Here is an 18,950-nt window from a genome sequence, read left to right on the forward strand (position 1 = left end):
GTTGCCTAGCCGTATGCCTGGTCTAAGGTTCGACGCCAAAAATCAACAACAACAAGTTCATATTAAAACGCTGAAGAGTTTTTTGTTTGTTTGTTTGAACGTGCTAATCTTAAGAATTACTAGTTTGATTGAAATCATTATTTTTGTGTTGAATAGCTCATACATTGAGGAAGGCTATAGGATATATACAATCACTCTACGACTAATAGAGGCGAAGCAGTAAAGAAAAATGTTGCAAGCACGGGAAATAGTATTTAAACTATTTTCACTCGTACGAAGTTGATTTTGTGGCGTCGAACCTTGGACCAGGCATATGGCTAAGCAATGAAATCGTACAGGAGGGTACAAGGAAGAGGGGCAGCCACATTAGGTAACACAGAGTCGTTCAGGAGAGTGCCAGGAAGAGGTGCAGCAAGCGCAGTTAAGGAACGGCTGGGACGAACAAGGATAAGCGAATCAAACTCGTGAGCCTTGTTAGGGTTACACTGGTTAAGGCGACCCTTTACAAGGCTTGGAAGCATGTGGGTAACAAGCCATTGGACGTGGAGAGGGTCATTAATTATACGTATATTTTCTACTTTGCCGAACTTTAGCGCGAGAACGGTTTGTCCAAAACATATGAATTTAGTCTTATTCAATGCAGGATTAAGTGCCCTTTAACCGTCATGAAGACCACTTTTCGATAGGGTAAGTCCTTTACGCGGTATAACCGGAAAACCGAAAAAACGCCCCTTTCGGGGGCCCCCACCACTTAAGCACAACTCCGTCGAAGTCGAAAACTTAGGAGAGTCTTAATGGGCAACCAATGAAGCCATTAAAGCAAAAAAATCTTTTGTAGGAATTATTTCCGATTTAATCAATTTTTGTGTTTAATTCTACTGGCCTATGAAACGCATTAAACATTTATGTCTGTGATGTTCACTGGGGATCAAATCTATATTATATTCCGTTCAAAATGGTTTTTATTATAACTGGGAGAAGGTTGAATGTCAATCGTCTTGAATTCGAGTAGTCAGTAGTGTAGTGCACGTCACTACTAGGGCAATCAAACAGCGATCTTTTAAAAAATGGTGCAGCGCGACATTTCTTTATGAAGGTATAATTCAGAACTTATCATTATCTAACTCTTCAAAATTATTGTGTTGATATAATAAAGAATTCATTTTTGCTTTAAGATCCCTCTTCTTTTAAAGAATGCTGAAGAGAAATACACAGCTGGTGCAAGATTTTGTCACACAATTTCAATTTCATTTCAATAAAATAACGGTGATTTTATCAAAGATCGATACTCGATTGCGCCAAGGAGAGACATCACTGAGATCGTTTGCGGCTGCACTGTTGCAAGCGGTACGCTGTCTGAATGTAAAACAGAATGGGGGCCGACCGACCCAAGACTACATGCGTCTGATGTTGACAGAAATAAAAGACGCAATCGATAAAAAATCGATACCAAAGCTACAAGCAGACACATCACTGAGATCGTTTGCGGCTGCACTGTTGCAAGCGGCGACGCTGCCTGAATGTAAAACAGAAGGGGGGCCGACCCAAGATTTTACATGCGTCTGATGTTGACAGAAATAAATAAGCACAATCGATAAAATGTGCAGATAAGCCTGTACTGTGTATCCATAACATAAGTAGGCAAGTACTCGTAAAAGGTTTTTTTTACAAGTGTTAGGTACAAGAGGAATACCTAGTCTGTTTAATTTCCATTACTCTAATAAGGCCCGCCATACACAGACAGCTTGAAGCAGCTACTATCCAACAGCTTCAAGCTGCGACTGCATAGCAAACTATACACTACTTACAGTTACAACTGTTTCCGTAGTTTGCTATGCAGTCGCAGCTTGAAGCTGCCGACATTAACTGTTTCAAGCTGTCCGTGTATAGCAGGCCTTAGACGATGATCAAAGACTGTATGTGTACTATTAAAATGTTTACGATGTTTTTAATAATAGTTTAAAATGATCGCTTAGATAGATTTAAGTCTTGATTTCAATTTAGAAATTATGTCCTAATTGCGAATTTACCTTTTAAACGACATTTTAAGTAAGGTTAAATAGCTAAACTATTTTAAATAATCCTCCAGCTAAAATAAGGTCTGAACCAAAGTATAGCTCAGTCTAGCAGAGACAGCGGTTTAATGAAAATACCAGGTGCAAACGGTCACCAGCGCCCCCTGGGGAAATCACTGCGAATTACCGCTAAAACGGTACCCACCGCCGGGATCGGAAAAGAAATTAATGAAAGGTATACGTTATAGGAATATGATTATTTCAACTATAATATCGTTACACGAAGTCTAGCTTTTACTTCAGAAAAATACCTTTTTTGTCAGTAAGTTTTTAAGTAAATTTTTCAAACTAGACACTGATATCGAGCTTCTATTTTCTGATATGTAAGCTTACTTATCTTTGATTGATATAGAAGAACCTAATGTTGTCCTGATGCCCGTTTTCACCATCAATCCCTAATTTTTAAGTGACCCCTATGAAAACAAAATTCCTGTTATGTGTTACAAAATACCTCGTACCTAATAGAATTGTGATTAATAGAATTCTGGTAAACCCAACAAAATTTCTCGTGCTATCGTGACAGCGAATTGATTGTAGCAAATACAAATTCTCGTTTTTCTGAATTGACAAATTGTGATGATTACAAGAATGTTTAATACGCACTACAAGTTTATAGTTAGTGGGTCATTTTTGTAAATTACTAATCGTTCTATAGTAGTCTCGTAAATCTGTTACTGAAATTGAAACGCATTTTATGAGCATAAAATATTTACAAAATCGCCAGCTTCTATTTACACTGGCCATAAAGGTAACTTAAACACTAAACTCTACTAAAGGATTACACAAGTTATCCAGTTACTCGAGTATAGATTATATTGAAACCTAAACTCGCTTCAAGTGACTTGTTGTAGAGTAGAACTACACAAATCGCAGTTTCTATTTACTCTACATGTTAAGTTCAAGTTCGGAGAGATTGCCACAGCCCAAATAAATGAGTTGGATTAAATCATACAAATAGTTGGTGAGAGTTAAAATCAAACAGCAATGTAAAATCCTTAACAACACTATCAGCCTTCTATTACCTACTATCAACCTTTAAAAATCTTAAATATACATTCCTAAAACATTTAATCGAATATTGAGATTCGCTGCTCATAACAAAGTTGGGATTCCTTATATTGTACTACTCTTTTTTAAATCTTTATTGTTTATAAGGGGTTCTGTCAAGTGACTACTACTCTTTGCTATCCCCAACTTTCAAAAGGTTGATTAGGAAATAAAATCTTAGGAGAGCTGAATGCTCTGCTTCAGATCTTGTGATCTGGTTCCCATCCAGTTTAGATCAGGTAGTGATATCTTATATCACCCAAAGTACCTACGTCAAACTGGTTTATACAATGTTAATCCGTGTTTCAAATACAAATGGCTTTTATGGCTAGTTTAACTCAAATCTCCTTGGCTTATCTCTTTAGACTGTGATGCTATCGGATGAAATCTATCATTAATCGAATCCCAAAGCCAAGAAGCAACGCCGGAAGATTCGTCGGCGTCGTCAGTTCTCGCAAATGGAATTATCCGCGTTATCGCCGGGGGAAATCGCGTAATTCGATAATTAAGTCCGTACTTCAACGAATTTACTGCAGTTTTGGACTTGTACTTTGTAGCTTAAGTTGCGGACCAAGAAAGCGGAATAGGAAAATTAGTCAACTTATTACAGGATGAAAGGAATAAATAGGTTGGCCGAAACTATATAGGACTGTGAGCTTAACCACGTTTCTGAGGAGAAAACCAGAGGATTTTCTTACGGAAAACGTCGTTTTGCCCTAGGGAAGTCGATTTTTAACTGAAGTATATCCAGCAATACGTTCCACCTGTTTAAAAAACATAAAAAATGTTACGTTATTTATTCCAGGATTTCTACCTTTACATTATGCTGTCGTGGCGGCGTATGCAAATGCAAGCCCCGAATTAAGTGGGGCAATAACATGCAGCATTAAGGTGGCACATTGATTTATACTTCGGCCGATCGCGGCTTTTCGTACGATTGTCCCGGCCAACCGTGTAACTGTAATACATTCGTTAAATTTTACGTTTACTTGGGCTGTTATTGTGGAAATGGTTGCAATTTGCTGCGGTATTGTGAAGAGGTAAAATAAAAGAAATGAAAAGAGATTGCTTACATACAATGGAGTTATTACAGACAGTCAGATCAGAATGGGACAATCAGGAATCAATCAATCGTGATGATTGTGTGACATTATACTCGTATTTAGGTACTAAATCGTACAAATGAGTTTTTGCAATGTTTTACATTACCTGCCAGGAAAAATATAAAATCTTTTCTGGAGATATCGGTAACATTAATAATTTAAATATCACTCAATTTATGTAGTTTGGTGATATGTTTATGTAGTCATTACTTGATTAATGGGAAACACAGGTACGTAATATAAAAAAAAGACGAAATAAAAAATAGAGACAAAAAAGAATCACGAATTACAATGTTGACAGTAGAATAAAGAATGTCTTGAAATGTTGACAGTTGCATTCGAACGATCCAGCTACTGAAAGCTGCAGCCACTATTGATGCAAGCTTGGAGCCTGTTCAGTATGCACCTCACGCCACGTCCCATCCAAAATGGCGGAGCCCGCCATATTTATTTATAAATCGAATTCTCCGGAGGCGCCTAACGGTTTTCTGGAGGCTATAGGAAAAATTAAAAAGAAGTTACTTACGTGCCGAGCGAATTTATTTCGATGCGTAGAAAAGTTTTGTGGATGGATCCATTTTCAATTTCACAAAGTAGACGCGCTGGGATTGTGGTGGTGTGAAACTTTTACATCATTTTAGATGAGTAAAATAATATTTATTTTCTTCGTTTCGTTTCAAGATTCTCTCTTTAAAATGTCATACTTGATACTTATGACAATAAACATGGCAGCTCAGAAAGTCAATATGTCTGGAGTGGATGACAAAATCCACACGATACCCAGTAGTAATCAAGCCAGCCTACATATTACATACGTCTACACAACGCCTACTCATACTAGTATCCTAGTCATCCAGCCTTCAGTCTAGTTACAGACACAAATGTCTAGACAACGCCTACATCCAGACAAAAACAATGTCTGCCTGATGACTCCCCGGCGTTCAGCCGAGCACCTTATTAAATTCCGCGTTACAGCATCGCAATAAATTACTTCCCGCCGCTGGGGACACAGTCTAATGAAAATATACCGGAGATAACAGTAATGGTGACGACTGTTCATTCACGATTAAAACCTACAAATTGCGTGTGTGCTTTAAATTAAGCAGTTTAACAATTTGATTAACAGTTAACAGACTCCTTATTCCAGAGCTTTTTAAAGCCCTTTATTACTGGCCACTAAGAAACTTATTTTTAAATCTGCTCGTAGTTATTCAGACTGTTTGCTTTTCTAGAATGTTATTGTCAAGGAGTTCAATTACTGGCCAGTAATAAACTTATCCCAAAAAGGCGTAATTAGTGTAATTCAAATTATTATTTTGAAATCTATTGTATTTTTTTATGGACTGACATGTCATTGTCCAAATGGAACTTTTGATACATGATTGACTACTAGAATTTCAGATTTCAGAATATCGTTACGTTGTTATCAAAATTATAGTAGAAAATGACACTGTACCTACTTGCTTGACCCGTGTTAATCTGGTGGCGAACCTAAATGTCAGATTTGTTTGAGTAAAACCTCAGGCACGGCTTTACGACTTTAATTCCGGAGGTAAATTCATATATTATTCCCGTGTGCTAGGCCCACTTACATTCTGGGGCCAAGTTACAAACAATAAATTGAGATGGATTTTAGCTTTTCCAACCGTTGGTAATGCTTACTTTTATTAGCTTACTGAGATCATAAACGTCTTTTTTGGGAAAAGAAGCTTTCATTTATTTTTTTACACCATTCAGGATATTCATTCATTTCAGAAAATCGACCAATCAATAAAGAAAAAATAGTCAATTTCCACAAAGACCGTCTCTGTCTTACCCATATCTAGGTGCTTCCCGCTACTTCATCAGATTTTCGGTCCACCTAGTGGGACCTGCTTACACTACGTCTTTCGGCCCGTGGTCGCCACTTGAGAGCTTTTCTGCCCCAACGACCATCAGCTCTACGAGCTTTGTGTATTGTGTGTACCTAGTATATCAATCCAATATAATAGCGGATAAAACCTATTATCGCAACCCACATCATTTAACTATCCATTCAATTTATTGAGCATACTTACCTACTTCTCCATTTTCGATGTTCCATTTGGTCTACTTTGAAATACGATTTTGAAATACTTTGGGTATGCCCGTCTTTCTCACTCTACTTAGTGATTGAAAGAGATGAATAATCATTCGAAATGGTTCGAAATCGAAATGTTTTGAGGGTGTACCCTCAGATTGGCTTCGTTAGTCGCCCTGGCGTGCGACTTGTTGCCGATGGGATAATGATCTGCAGATTTTAAAACCAGAACTCAATTCTTCGATATCAGTGCAAATTGCAATTTAAATGGCATGCAAAAGGGTATTGGTAAAATTATATTGAAGGTAAATGAGATAAAATAGTGATATTTTTTTCTGTGAAGCACATAAAAGGAGATTTCTCATCTCTGTTTTAATTTTTGAGAATGAATGATATTTGTTATTCTTCCACGCAAAAAACGACTAATAACGTATGGATTCACGAGCAAAAACTAATAGCTACAAAATAATCTTCAAATATTAAGTTATTGTCCTCACAAAGAGTCTAGTACTTACAAGAAGAAGTCAGTAATTTAAGAAGATAAAAGATTTTCGTTTATGTTAAGATTTACTTAGGGCTCTTTCAGATTAACGTTTTTCCAGACTAGCCTAGGTAATCTGGTTTTTGTAAACGTGTACACGAGATGTGTACACGTTTACAAAACAAGACAACAAGGTGGACGAAAGCTCGCAAAACGCTCCGAAAAGGCGTTAATCTGCAAATCTTTAGCTAGATCATATTCGTTAGCTTCTTCTCAGCACTGGCCCATTTATTATCCTGAAGCAGCTTAGTAGGGTTAAAAGTCTTAAAGTGCTTTTTAAAAGCCTACTTGCATAAATAAATTGCTTTTTTTATGAGTTTTAGCTTAACTATCACTGTACCACCTACGAGTATATGGTTATCACTCAAATTACTGACAGCCATATTAACTTCGATGAAAAGAAAACGCCCCTGCATTACAGACTATAAAATGTAAATAGCATACATAAAGTGCTCCTACGTGAAGTAGGGGAGACCTAGGAGAGTTGTGACAGAGGTGAGTTGTGACAAGGGCGATTTCTCCTTACTTAATATAGTTAGGAAGCTGGTAAAAACGCTTGTTTGTCGCTTTTAAGACGCTCTTCTTGACTAAGTACCTGCGGGCTGCGCATGAGGCACGGTTACGTAAATATGACGTCTGTGTACAAAAAAATGCGAAAAGTAAGTTTTTCTTCAAAATTTTATTTCAATTTATATCATGTTTTAGTATATGTGCACTGTTGTGTTATTTTTTATCAAGTTGCATGGTTATTCAGGTCTCAAAATGTAGCACTGATCTTTTGTGTGCGCATCGTGTTTAGAAAATAAAAATTATTATTCAAACCAAGTCGTCATTTTAAACACCTAGGAGAGTTGTGACAGCCTGTCACAACTCTCCTAGCTTACTTAATTTTACTGATGGTCCATTTCCACGATGTTTTAAGATGTTTTTTTGTGTGTTAGTAGGTTCATAATTTGTATAATAATTGCATGCTGTTACTTTTTTGATTCAGAATGCCTAATAACTATACATGAAAGCCATATAGTGGAACTGCTTGCTAAAGTCGAAATCTAGGACCTAGCTTATGAAGTGATTAGGTTAAAGGGTTAAAGTTTAAGATATGGTGCGACCTCTTACAATCTAAACTTGTCAAGATATATTAAGAAGAAAGAGGCTTATCAAGTAAACTCAGAAGGCGAAGCTCCGTCTATGGATTCTACCACCGCGACTATTTTATTTTTATAGAAGAGAAAGAAAATACTATAGGTATTAAGTGACTATAATATTAGCTAAAAAATATAATAAAAAAATATCCAGTGTCGTGGGAAAAAAATGAAAGCTGGAGAAATGTGGCTCAATCTGTGTAACGACATCCTATAACTATTTGTTTTAACTGGTAGGTACTAAAGGATGATTAAAGTACTTTTTTGCTAAAAAAAAACATATTTGATTGAGTATTATGGTATTTTTTATATCTAATAGATGAAATACAATGCTGTCACAACTCACCTCGGTACCTGTCACAACTTACCTCGGTGCTAGGAGAGTTGTGACAGAGGGAGTGGTCTAAGATTTTGGTGATTTTCTTAGAAACCCTAATACTTTAGTTAACTTTGGTGATTGTTTTGAAAACAGAAGGAACGGCGCTACATTAATTTATATGATTTATAGCTGTGGAATGTTTTTTGAGCGAGATATGGCCCCTAAAGTAAAAATTGTCACAACTCTCCTAGGTCTCCCCTATCTTCAGCAAAAGGGGAAAGTTCAATATTCTTAGCACTTCGCTAACACATTTCGTAGAAAACGTATAAAAATATCCAAAAACTAATACTGAGAATACTGAGATAACATGTAAGCTTTCACTTCAGACGGGTAAGTCGTTCACCTTACAAAGACGTAATATACTTTAGGTACCTTTGCATATTAAATACATTAATTGTTCCAAGCAATTTCAAGTTTTAGGTTTCAGTGTAATTGAAATGAGAAAGGATAAACTTCATGACTAATATTCGAGTTTATTATCAACTGTTTCGTAACAATCGTTTAGGGCAATTTACTTTCATTTGCTTACTTTGAAATATTTAAGACTAGCTTTTGCCCGCGGCTTCACCCGCGTGAAATTTAGTGCCACAGATTGGCATAAATTATAGCCTATATGTTAATCTGGGTTACAAATAATAATACTGTAAAGTTTCAACCAAATCCGTTCAGTAGTTTTTGCGTGAAAGAGTGACAAACATCCACACAAACTTTCGCCTTTATAATATTAGTAGGATAACTATTTAATCAGTGATGTAGATACTATCTCATTTAGAATTGAAAGCTTCAGTCAATTTTCCGATTGAGTGGTGATAAACTGACTGAGAAAAAACAAAAAATGTATGGTAACATTTTAAGAATTTCGCGTTCCATTCCACCAGAGATTCCACGGCTGTAACAACAGCTCCAAGTAAAAAAAAGTACGTCAATTAACGCTTGCCTATTCATGTAACACGATAAGGCAACCCACAGTAACATCGTGCGCTCGCAGCCTAATGTTTCCATTAAGAGGTCAGGCGCGCCCCCTCCCGTCTATAGGTAGAATATTAGTTTAATTTCGCATGTGATAGTATGCAAATCCGTCCATCCATTATACAGCAGCCCGCGTATAAAGTGTCCACTTCACTATAATCGCGAGCTGAACCAATTTAGCTTTATTGCGATGAGCTATGAAGCAAGGCTATGGAGCTTCGACATTAAAAGCAAGACAAGTAATTAGTTAATCCTACTAATATTATAAATGCGAAAGTAACTCTATCTGTCTCTCTTTCATGCCTAAACCACTGAACCCATTTTAATTCAATTTGGCATAGAAATAGTTTTGAGTCCCGGGAAAGGACATAGGATAGTTTTTATCCCGGTTATTGAAACAGGGACGCGCCCGATAAAGTTTTTCACAAAATTCCACGGGGGCGAAGCCGCGGGCGGAAAGCTAGCATTTTATAACTAAGCATGGTATTGGTATTAAGGCAGCCCTCAGTTTTGGACAGGATTGTAGCTTTCCTATCACCCCTATCTGAAAGAATGAGAAAGATGGCTTTAAATTAACACACCTAAAGCAAAAAATTCCTTCAAGCAATAATTCAAGCCCCTAACTGACTTCTGAAGTCTGACTAAATGTGTTCAGACGATTTAAATGTACTTATACATGTAAGTAGATGATGGTTGTTTATTACTGACTAAGTAACCTTTAATTGCTTAAGACTTGAAACCTATATTCATAATTATACCTACTCATTTTCTTCAAGCTCTGGGCTAAGTTAAATTGCGTTTCAAACATAATTAACGTCTTGAAACGTTTGACTAATTTAACTCTAAAACAAATACCTCTTTGGGAAGACAAAGCCGTATTTTATGGAAGCGTTATTTTAGTTCCATACTTTAGGCCTCATTTTAGAGAGTGGAGGAGTGAAGGTAGAGCGATGAGCACGAACAATGGCCCCAAAGCCATTCACGCAATGCAATTTATTACTGTGGAGCTGGTACGTGTGAATCGCTACCCCACAGGTGAATTAATACAGCCAAACCACATCTTTAAGCTTCGGCCAAACCAACGCGTGTAGCAGCTCGCGTCGGCAATGAGAAATCACTGCGCGTGCATAGATCGCCGCGACCAATGACAGGACGCGTTGATGTGAACTCATCGCTACAAATTCATACACGACATCTGATCGCCATCGCCATCGCGCGCACAGGCTGCACGCGTTGGTTTGGCCGAGCCTTTAGACTTAGAAGAACGCTTTATTTGTCAAAACCCCATAGAGCACTTTTTTAAAAACGATATAAGAAAATTGGCAAAGGAAATCTTCAGAGATCCCAGTGTGCTTTTCTTTTTTTTTTTACAAGGCTGGACGTCTCACCGACATTAATGGATGAGGTTACCATCACAAAAGAAATTATCTGTTAATAATACCTAATTTATTTATCCCCACATGAGTGTTAAAGCGATGAGCACGAAAGCTATTCACGCAATGCAATTTATAACTCAGAAGTTTGGTGTGCTGCAAGCTCGCTCGTACGTGCCACTCTCTATGCGGCAGGTGCGAGAAAATCAGCCAACTCAAGTATAATATTTTTACGTCATAAAAATACCAAATAAGCAAACTGCGAGAAGGGGTTGGGTGTTTCGAGAAAAGAAGACGCCAGTGTGTTAAAACGACATAGATAACTACATAAAGAACACGATAAGTTTCAACGGAAAAAATAAATAACTAATCAAGAACATCCAAGATCTTTAAAAATTGATAACGTGAACTGATTCCTTAATAGGTATGAATGATTATGTATGATAATAATTGCAGGTTAGTGGTTTGCTAATAAGTGAACTGCTTGTTTTGTTCTAAGCTATGGCACAGCCGCTCGCTGAAGTGGACTCTCCACTAAAATAGTTGTTTGCTGGGACGGTTTGTTCTTAGATTCCATTATGTGGAAAACATTTAAACGGGCAGATTGTACTTCATGATTTACAATTTAGGAACAGACAACTGGTTTTCGGTGCTTGTTGCTCTATAATTTGGTCGGGAGTTTCAACTTTAAGTAATGTTATACAGTTTATTGCAACTGCTTGAAAATGTAGAGTAACTGAGTCTGGAACATTATATGAGTTTAACTATACATCAATGTTACTCATTTCATTTATAAATAGGTATTACTTGACTAAAGCTCAAACAGTTTATTAACTAGATGTCGTGTCTTCTTTTATAGACAGCTTTTCTCTACAAAAGTCGTGAACCTAACGCTACCATAACGCTGTACGGAAGAAAAGCGTAATTTTCTTCCGTACAGCGTTATGTTACAGAAGCAGTAGGGTTAATATTGGGACGTGTAAAAGTGCTTTTTTAAAGCCTATTTGCAAAAATAAATGAGTTTTATGAGTTTTTTAGAGAATTTTATTAAATGTTGAACTAGTGTTATAATATGCTGCGGCAGTAATAGGATTGTTCCTGACAATCAATATCACGCTAACTGTACTTTTGATTGTTGTATGAGGTCCAATGATGCTCCGACATCCAACTAGTGCGCCACTAGTTTCCAGAACTCGGTAATCAAATTACAGAACGCTGCACGGCGTATATGCTCGCCAATAACTAGTTAATTGATAAGTTCCTTGCTTTGTAGTAGCTAGAGTTGTGCAAATTAGACAATAGTGTAGGTACGGTAGTAACTAGTGATGGGTAGCTTTTCTCTTTGCTTTTTTCACCTGAATACAGGATGGGCCAAAATTGCAATTAGCAACGCTTGATTTCTCGATAAGCCTCCATAGCGTGCGTGCTTTGAACCGTTTTCGAAAAATCACGCATTTCTATATGAAAAAAATTTTGGAACAACCTGTATTATTAGTAAAATTATTCTCAGCAGTCTATGCTACGTTCTTTAAATGACATAATCTGTAGTTTCGCTAGAGTTTGCGATTTTTACTTGAAAATCTCTTCTTCTTCTTAGTCGGGCACTCTTGTCAGAGTGGTCGTGGTTGCGCTGACGAGGTACATGGTGGGGTGATGTCATCTTCGAGGGTAGCTCTCCTGGCGATGTGCTTCCATTTCTGACGGTTAGAGGCGTCGCGAGTACACTTGACCATGGTGGACTCAGTGGCCTTTGTGATGGCATCTATCCAGCGGGTTGGCGATCGACCGCGTGCTCTCTTGCCTTCAACCTGGCCCTGAACCACCAGTCTCTCCATCGAGTTCTCATTTCTAGAGACGTGACCAAAGAACTTCAGAATAAAGTTTTACTACTATGTATAAAAGTAACTTGAAAATATACGAATCTATAGCTGTCTCACTGTCTCTGTTAGCGAATAAGAGCAACTTAATTGTTTCCTTAAATGTGTTTACAGTTTCTGTTGTTTGTTTACCAAGTATTTTGTGTAGGTGTAAAAATAAGGGCTCTCTTTTAAGCCCTCAATAGAGCCAGGCTGATCCTTATTTATATTTCACTACCATTTCGAACAACATTAATAAAAGAAAAGAAATAACAAGCACTTTTCGAAGTTTTCATATTATTACCAGAAACTTTAAGTACCTCGTTTTTCCGATATTTATAATTCTGCTTCGTCTGCATGAATTACAATATCAAGTCTGCTCTAAGATTACTTTGACCTACGACCTATTTAGTGCTCTCGACTCGACCTATTTCTAGAGGGCTGCTAGTGAAGGAATATATTAAATAAATGAGAACACTTTACCATATAAAAGTAACTTTAAAATGATAATGTGAGTATGTGCGTATAAATTTACCGCCAAAGTCTAACTAGTTCAAAACATGTGTTCTATGTGTGGTCAACAGTTGTAAAACTTGGTATTTTGCAACAAAGAGTCAATGTACCTACTGGTAAATCACGTCGCAAACTACTGCACAAGTAATACAATTTAACATGGCAATGAGTACCGTGTTGAGTACTCGTATTAAAGCAATAATAAACAATTTTATTCTTGTCGGTTTGCACCGATACTATTCTGAGATCTCTAGATTCGCGCAGAACTTAAATGCAATATAATTTAAACCTTATGTGTTCCTTTTCTTTCTGTTCTTTTTATGTGGTGTGCAATAAATAGTATTTATTATTATTATAATTGCAATAAGCGCTATAACCCTTAAATGCATAGTGTTGCCATATGTCTACGAAGTACTTTTTTAATTATAAAAAGTAACACATTTTATAAGCGTTTCTGAACGTACGCTAATATCATAGAAAACATCTTATTAAAAATAAAAAAACCGCAAATGAAGGTAGCTTTGAAAAAAAATTAACCGATATTTGACGTAGCGATTGCGAAAGAGAAAAAATTGGTAGTGTTAAAATTTCTGGTATTTGAATTTCGGATTCAGTGAGAATTAATTGCTAAAACGATTGGAAAAAAATACATACGTGTTAGAAATAATGTAAGAATTCATTATTAAAACTTATTTTTTGGTAATCTATCCCGAATGTGCCTTCGACTTGGTTTTTGTGTATGTAGCCAAATGTCTACGCCATGCGTTTATGCCATAAAATTGTTCTATGGTTTGCTTATTTGGCTTTTCTTTTCAGCATGTTTGGCTCGCTATCTGAAAAGGAAATTGAGGCAGCTCGCTGCTTTAAATGATGGTGCAGTCTCAGAAGATGATGAAAATTTAGATGATGATAACATCGATTATTATCCAAACGTACGGGATTTATTGCATGATCTGGATGAGGAGTCCATAGATCATAATCTACCCTTGGAACATAACGGAGACCCTGGAACATACGAAGATCTGATCTAATATATGCCCGTCTTCATAGACTATGGGAGGGTTTATGTTCCAGGGTCTTCGTGATGTTCCAAGGGTAGATTATGATCTATGGACTCCTCATCCAGATCATGCAATAAATCCCGTACGTTTGGGTAATAATCGATGTTATCATCATCTAAATTTTCATCATGTTCTGAGACTGCACCATCATTTAAAGTAGAAAGAGCTGCCTCAATTTCCTTTTCAGATAGCGAGCCAAACATGCTGAAAAGAAAAGCCAAATAAACAAACCATAGAACAATTTTATGGCATAAAAACGCATGGTGTAGACATTTGGCTACATACTGTAAAATTTCAAAAATATGCTTTTTTTTCGTACTAGGATTTTTTTTATTATTTTTCCCCCTATCTGTGACTAAAAATGTAATTGAAATATTTTTTTCATAACTAAATAAAAAATCATGCATTTAAGGGATAAGATTCATCAAATCTTATCAGTTTAAACACTGAATAGTTCTTGTAAGAATGTTCCAGCGGTATTTCGTCGCAGGCTTTCAGACTTGCTATTTAATCAGTGGACTAGCGACCTATTTAGGGCTCGCACTCGGCCTAGATTCCAGCCTGACAGCGACGTCAACGCTCCATTTGGCAAAGTGCGGCACTGCTGATATTTTGCACTACGAGTCTACGAGTATATGGACAGATGCAGCCACATTATTATGTCTTCTTGTTGGTAATTTTTATTATTTTTCAAGGCGAGAGTGAATAGGCACTTACAGGGCAGATATGTACCATCCTAGACTGCATCCCACTTAACGTCAGGTGCGATTGTGGTCAAATACCTGCCTTGTTATGCATAAAAAAAATTCTGACCACTTTAAAGAACAATGATGCATAATTTGAAAATTATCTTGACTTGAAAAAATCCAACTGCCTAAGGCGGGAATGTGACTCTTATCGCTAAAAATTAAATAACAATGATGGATACTCTTTTATCACATCAAAGGTACTTAAAGTGAAATAATGATGAAGATATGGAGACAATGAAAACTACAAAACCTGACCTGGATGCGGGCAGCTATTCTTGGGGGAGGCCCTTGTCCAGCAGTGGATGTCATTTGGCTGAAACGAAAGATTAGCCCGGACTACAAGCAATTTTATAGGGCACTTTTTCATGTCATGTGGACATGACTCACATGACATAGCCCTACCACCACCACTTTGAGACGACATATAGGCTGATGTAAAAAAGAAATGGTGGAACAAACTCAGACAGCCTAGTAGCCTACTCTGATATCCAGTTATCAGGCACAGGGAAATACTCTCCTACGAGACTCTACACTCTACACTACACCTATACCAAATGACAAATAGGTAGTCCTCGTGTACAAATTGGTACAAGTTTCCCAGGAGTTTCATTAACGGCACTATTAGGGCGCGGAGCCTCCGCATTGGGCGGGCGATTTACGACATCTGCAATTTATTGCACGTGTTAGATTTTTAGGCATTAGTCATTTCTAAATTAGGAAATATTAATGTATTAAAGCAGATTCTTTAATTAATAAAGTTACCACAAAAAGAAGAATAATAGTAAGCAAAATCTAGCATAAATACTTTATGCTATATTCCTATCATATCGTATTATACCATGGAAATATATAGGACTATAATACTGTAATTTAATAAGTTCCAAATTAAAAATCCAATTTCAAATTCAAATAGTTTATTCAGTATAAATCCCTTTTCCAGGGCATTTATACACGTCCCAAATATAGCTTGCCCTACCACCACTTCGGGACATCATGGGCTGGTGCTGAGAAGAAGTGGCGGAAGAAACTCAGTCACCTTTGTCAGCCTCTTTTCCAACCAGATACAACAATTTATAACTTACATAAAAATGAATAATCTAGCAGTAATTAAGTCTTATTTATAATTAACATTTTGACGGTATTTTGTATAACCAGTATTTATAATCAAACACACAGAACACAAGTTCTAAGTTAGGTTACGTTAAGACTTAGGTTTTGGTTAGGTCAAGAGTTAGATTTAGGTTAGGTTAGGACTTAGGTTTTGTACCATAACATAACCAGCAACTATTAGCATTGTCCTTATTTATACTGGTCAACAAACTACCGACCCGACCCCGTGGCATGTCACCATCAATTGGCCAGGTGTCAAAATAATAGCCCTGGCGCAGCCACATAGCCAGGTGTTAATACAATATCACAATAATACAATACAATAACACAACAAGCACAATAATAGTACCAATAAACAATGTACACTTAACTTTGGTCAGCATCACCTCAAAGATCCATCGAGACCGCCTTTCAACGAGGAATTCCATATATTTATACCCATACTCCTACCTTTCCTCTACTCAACTCTGATTGGTCACTTAAGACGACCAATCAGAAAACAGGAAGTTAGATAATATTTAAACGGACCCGGAAGTTGGAATTTCTCATTTTACAATATTTGTTTTTGATCAAAAGATAGTATGTTGGCTTATTAATTATACTTTTAATAATATTTAAGAAATATTAACTGACGGGCCGGGTGATCCGCTGCGAGGAGAAGGTCGGAGCCGTCGAGCAGCGCCTGCACGTGATCAACCTCGCCGTGCAGAGCGGCGCCTCGGCCGGCGCGGCGCGGATGGACGCGCTCGAGCAGCGGCTGGAGGCCGGGGCGGCGCGGATGGACGCGCTCGAGCAGCGGCTGGGGGCCGGGGCGGCGCCCGGGCCGGAGGCGAGCGCGCAGCTGGAGCGCACCGTGGCCGAGCTCAGGCTCGAGCTCAACGAGCGGGACCAGGAGGCCCTGCTCGCGGACCTGGAGATCGGCCACCTCCCGGAGGCGAAGGGGGAGAGCGTCGTGCACAGCGTCGCGGTGCTGGCCAGCCGGCTGGGCGTGGCGCTGGACGAGCGGGACGTGGTGTTCGCGGAGCGCGTGGGCGCGCCGCCGGCCGAGGCGGGCGGGCGCGCGCGCCGCGTGGTGGTGCGGCTGGCGCGGCGCCGCCTGCGCGACGAGCTGCTGCAGGCCGCGCGCGTGCGCCGGGGCCTGGCCGGCGAGGGCGGCGCGCGCGTCTTCATCAACGAGAGGCTGACTCGTCCCAACCGCCAGCTCTACCACCGCGTGCGCGAGGAGTGCCGCAGGCTTCAGTGGCGGTACTCGTGGACGAAGAATGGCAGAATATTTGCCCGAAGAGGTGATGGTGCGCAGGCATATCAGCTCCGATCGATGGGGGACCTCGAGAGAGTCTTCGGCCTCCCGCCAAGTTGACTGTCATCCTGTAATGTTACATTAGTTTTTAATTTTCTGTTATATTGTGCTGTACTAATATTTTCTACATACTCATCAAAATGTAAAACGGTTTTAAATATAAAATTCTTGCACTTAAGATCATTCTTTATATTTGTGTCTTTGATTGAGATGACTGAAGCTGTCATAGTGGACCAGATCAATTATACTTTCAAACAACCACACCTGCTTGCTTTCTTTTACTATACATCACAGGCCTTGGGTTAGTTAATTTATCGGTAGGATTCTTCAACGCAGGTTCACTATGCACAAGACATGAGGAATTTATAGTTGCTGTGGGAGAATTAGCTCCTGATATACTGGCCATAAATGAAACATGGCTACGAGAGGGGGAAAGTGACAGGGCTCCTAAGTTACCAGGATATCGACTCAGACACACACCGAGGCCCACACATGTCAGGGGTGGACGTGGTGGAGGGGTTGGTTTCTACATACGCAAGGGATTAAATGTAAAACTGTGTCAGTATCCCAATATCAACTCTTCAGTCGAGCAGATGTGGATGACTGTCAAACTGAACAACCAACACATAGTCATTGGCACCGCATATCGACCACCATGGCAGGATGTCGATATTTTCTTTGACAGTATCACAGAAGCTCTGACTTCCTTTGTAAGGGCCGATGGCATCATACTTGTGGGTGATTTCAATATTAACCTTCATGACACACACTGTGTGAAATATTGTGTTTTCACAAATTTCACACAGTCTTTAAACCTGACCCAACTTATCACCGAGCCAACCCATTTCACGGAACACAGCGCCACCCTGATTGATGTCATTTGCACAGATTTAAAAGCAAATAAGGTGTTAGTGAGGCACTCACCTGATTTGGGAGGACATGCAATGCTTCTGATGGAGTCCAAAATTAAGAAGGAGAGGCCTAAACCTCGCTGGGTGTCATACAGGCCTCTTAAAAGTATACTCCCGGACCTGTTGAGTGCCGACCTTCAGGCGATTGGCTGGAACAATATTAAACAGATCAATGATATTGACGCAATGGTTGAGGCGTTTACTTGTTGTGTGGTGAGTCTGTTTGACTTGCATGCCCCAATCAAAACTAAAAAGTTTAAAAATCCCCCTCATCCATGGATCACTGACACAATAAAGAAGATGATCAGTATAAGAAACAGTTATCACTGCCAATATAAAAAGCACAGAACGGCAAAGTTGAGGGACAGTTATAAGGAGATGAAACATCTGGTTCTGGAGGCAATCGAGAGGGAGAAATCTGCTTACTTTAACAAGCATTTCAATGGGTGCATGAAAGACTCCAAGACACTATGGAAAAATGTGAACAACACCATAGCTATAAACAGTAAGGAAGGCACAATAGACTTACCATCTACGTTTGATGCGGACCATATTAATGATTTTTTCCTCGATGTGCCAGGGGTAGATAGAGTATCCATATCAGAGCTTACTTTCTTTCAATTCCATAGGCATAAAAATTCGTCCTCCTTCTGCTTGCATACTGTTGAACCGAATGCAGTACTTAAGATCATTCAAGGTCTGAAATCCAATGCTCAGGGTAATGATGGTTTATCATTGGAGATGCTCATGCTCACTCTGCCT

At 38.6% G+C, this 18,950-nt stretch overlaps 1 protein-coding gene and 1 long non-coding RNA gene across 2 annotated transcripts in view; both read right to left on the minus strand.

Annotated features, from left to right (window-relative positions):
* Nucleotides 1-18,950, minus strand: part of LOC135079591 (protein lin-10-like) — a 201,841-nt gene that overhangs the window by 115,072 nt on the left and 67,819 nt on the right. The window lies entirely within an intron of this gene.
* Nucleotides 17,092-18,944, minus strand: LOC135074919 (uncharacterized). The gene is made up of 3 exons (XR_010257913.1): nt 18,718-18,944; nt 18,202-18,337; nt 17,092-17,345 (listed from the first exon to the last, which is right to left on the minus strand). It is a non-coding gene; the product is annotated as an uncharacterized LOC135074919 (long non-coding RNA).

The sequence above is a fragment of the Ostrinia nubilalis genome, chromosome 1 (assembly GCF_963855985.1).
Source record: "Ostrinia nubilalis chromosome 1, ilOstNubi1.1, whole genome shotgun sequence".
NCBI classification, from domain to species: domain Eukaryota; kingdom Metazoa; phylum Arthropoda; class Insecta; order Lepidoptera; family Crambidae; genus Ostrinia; species Ostrinia nubilalis.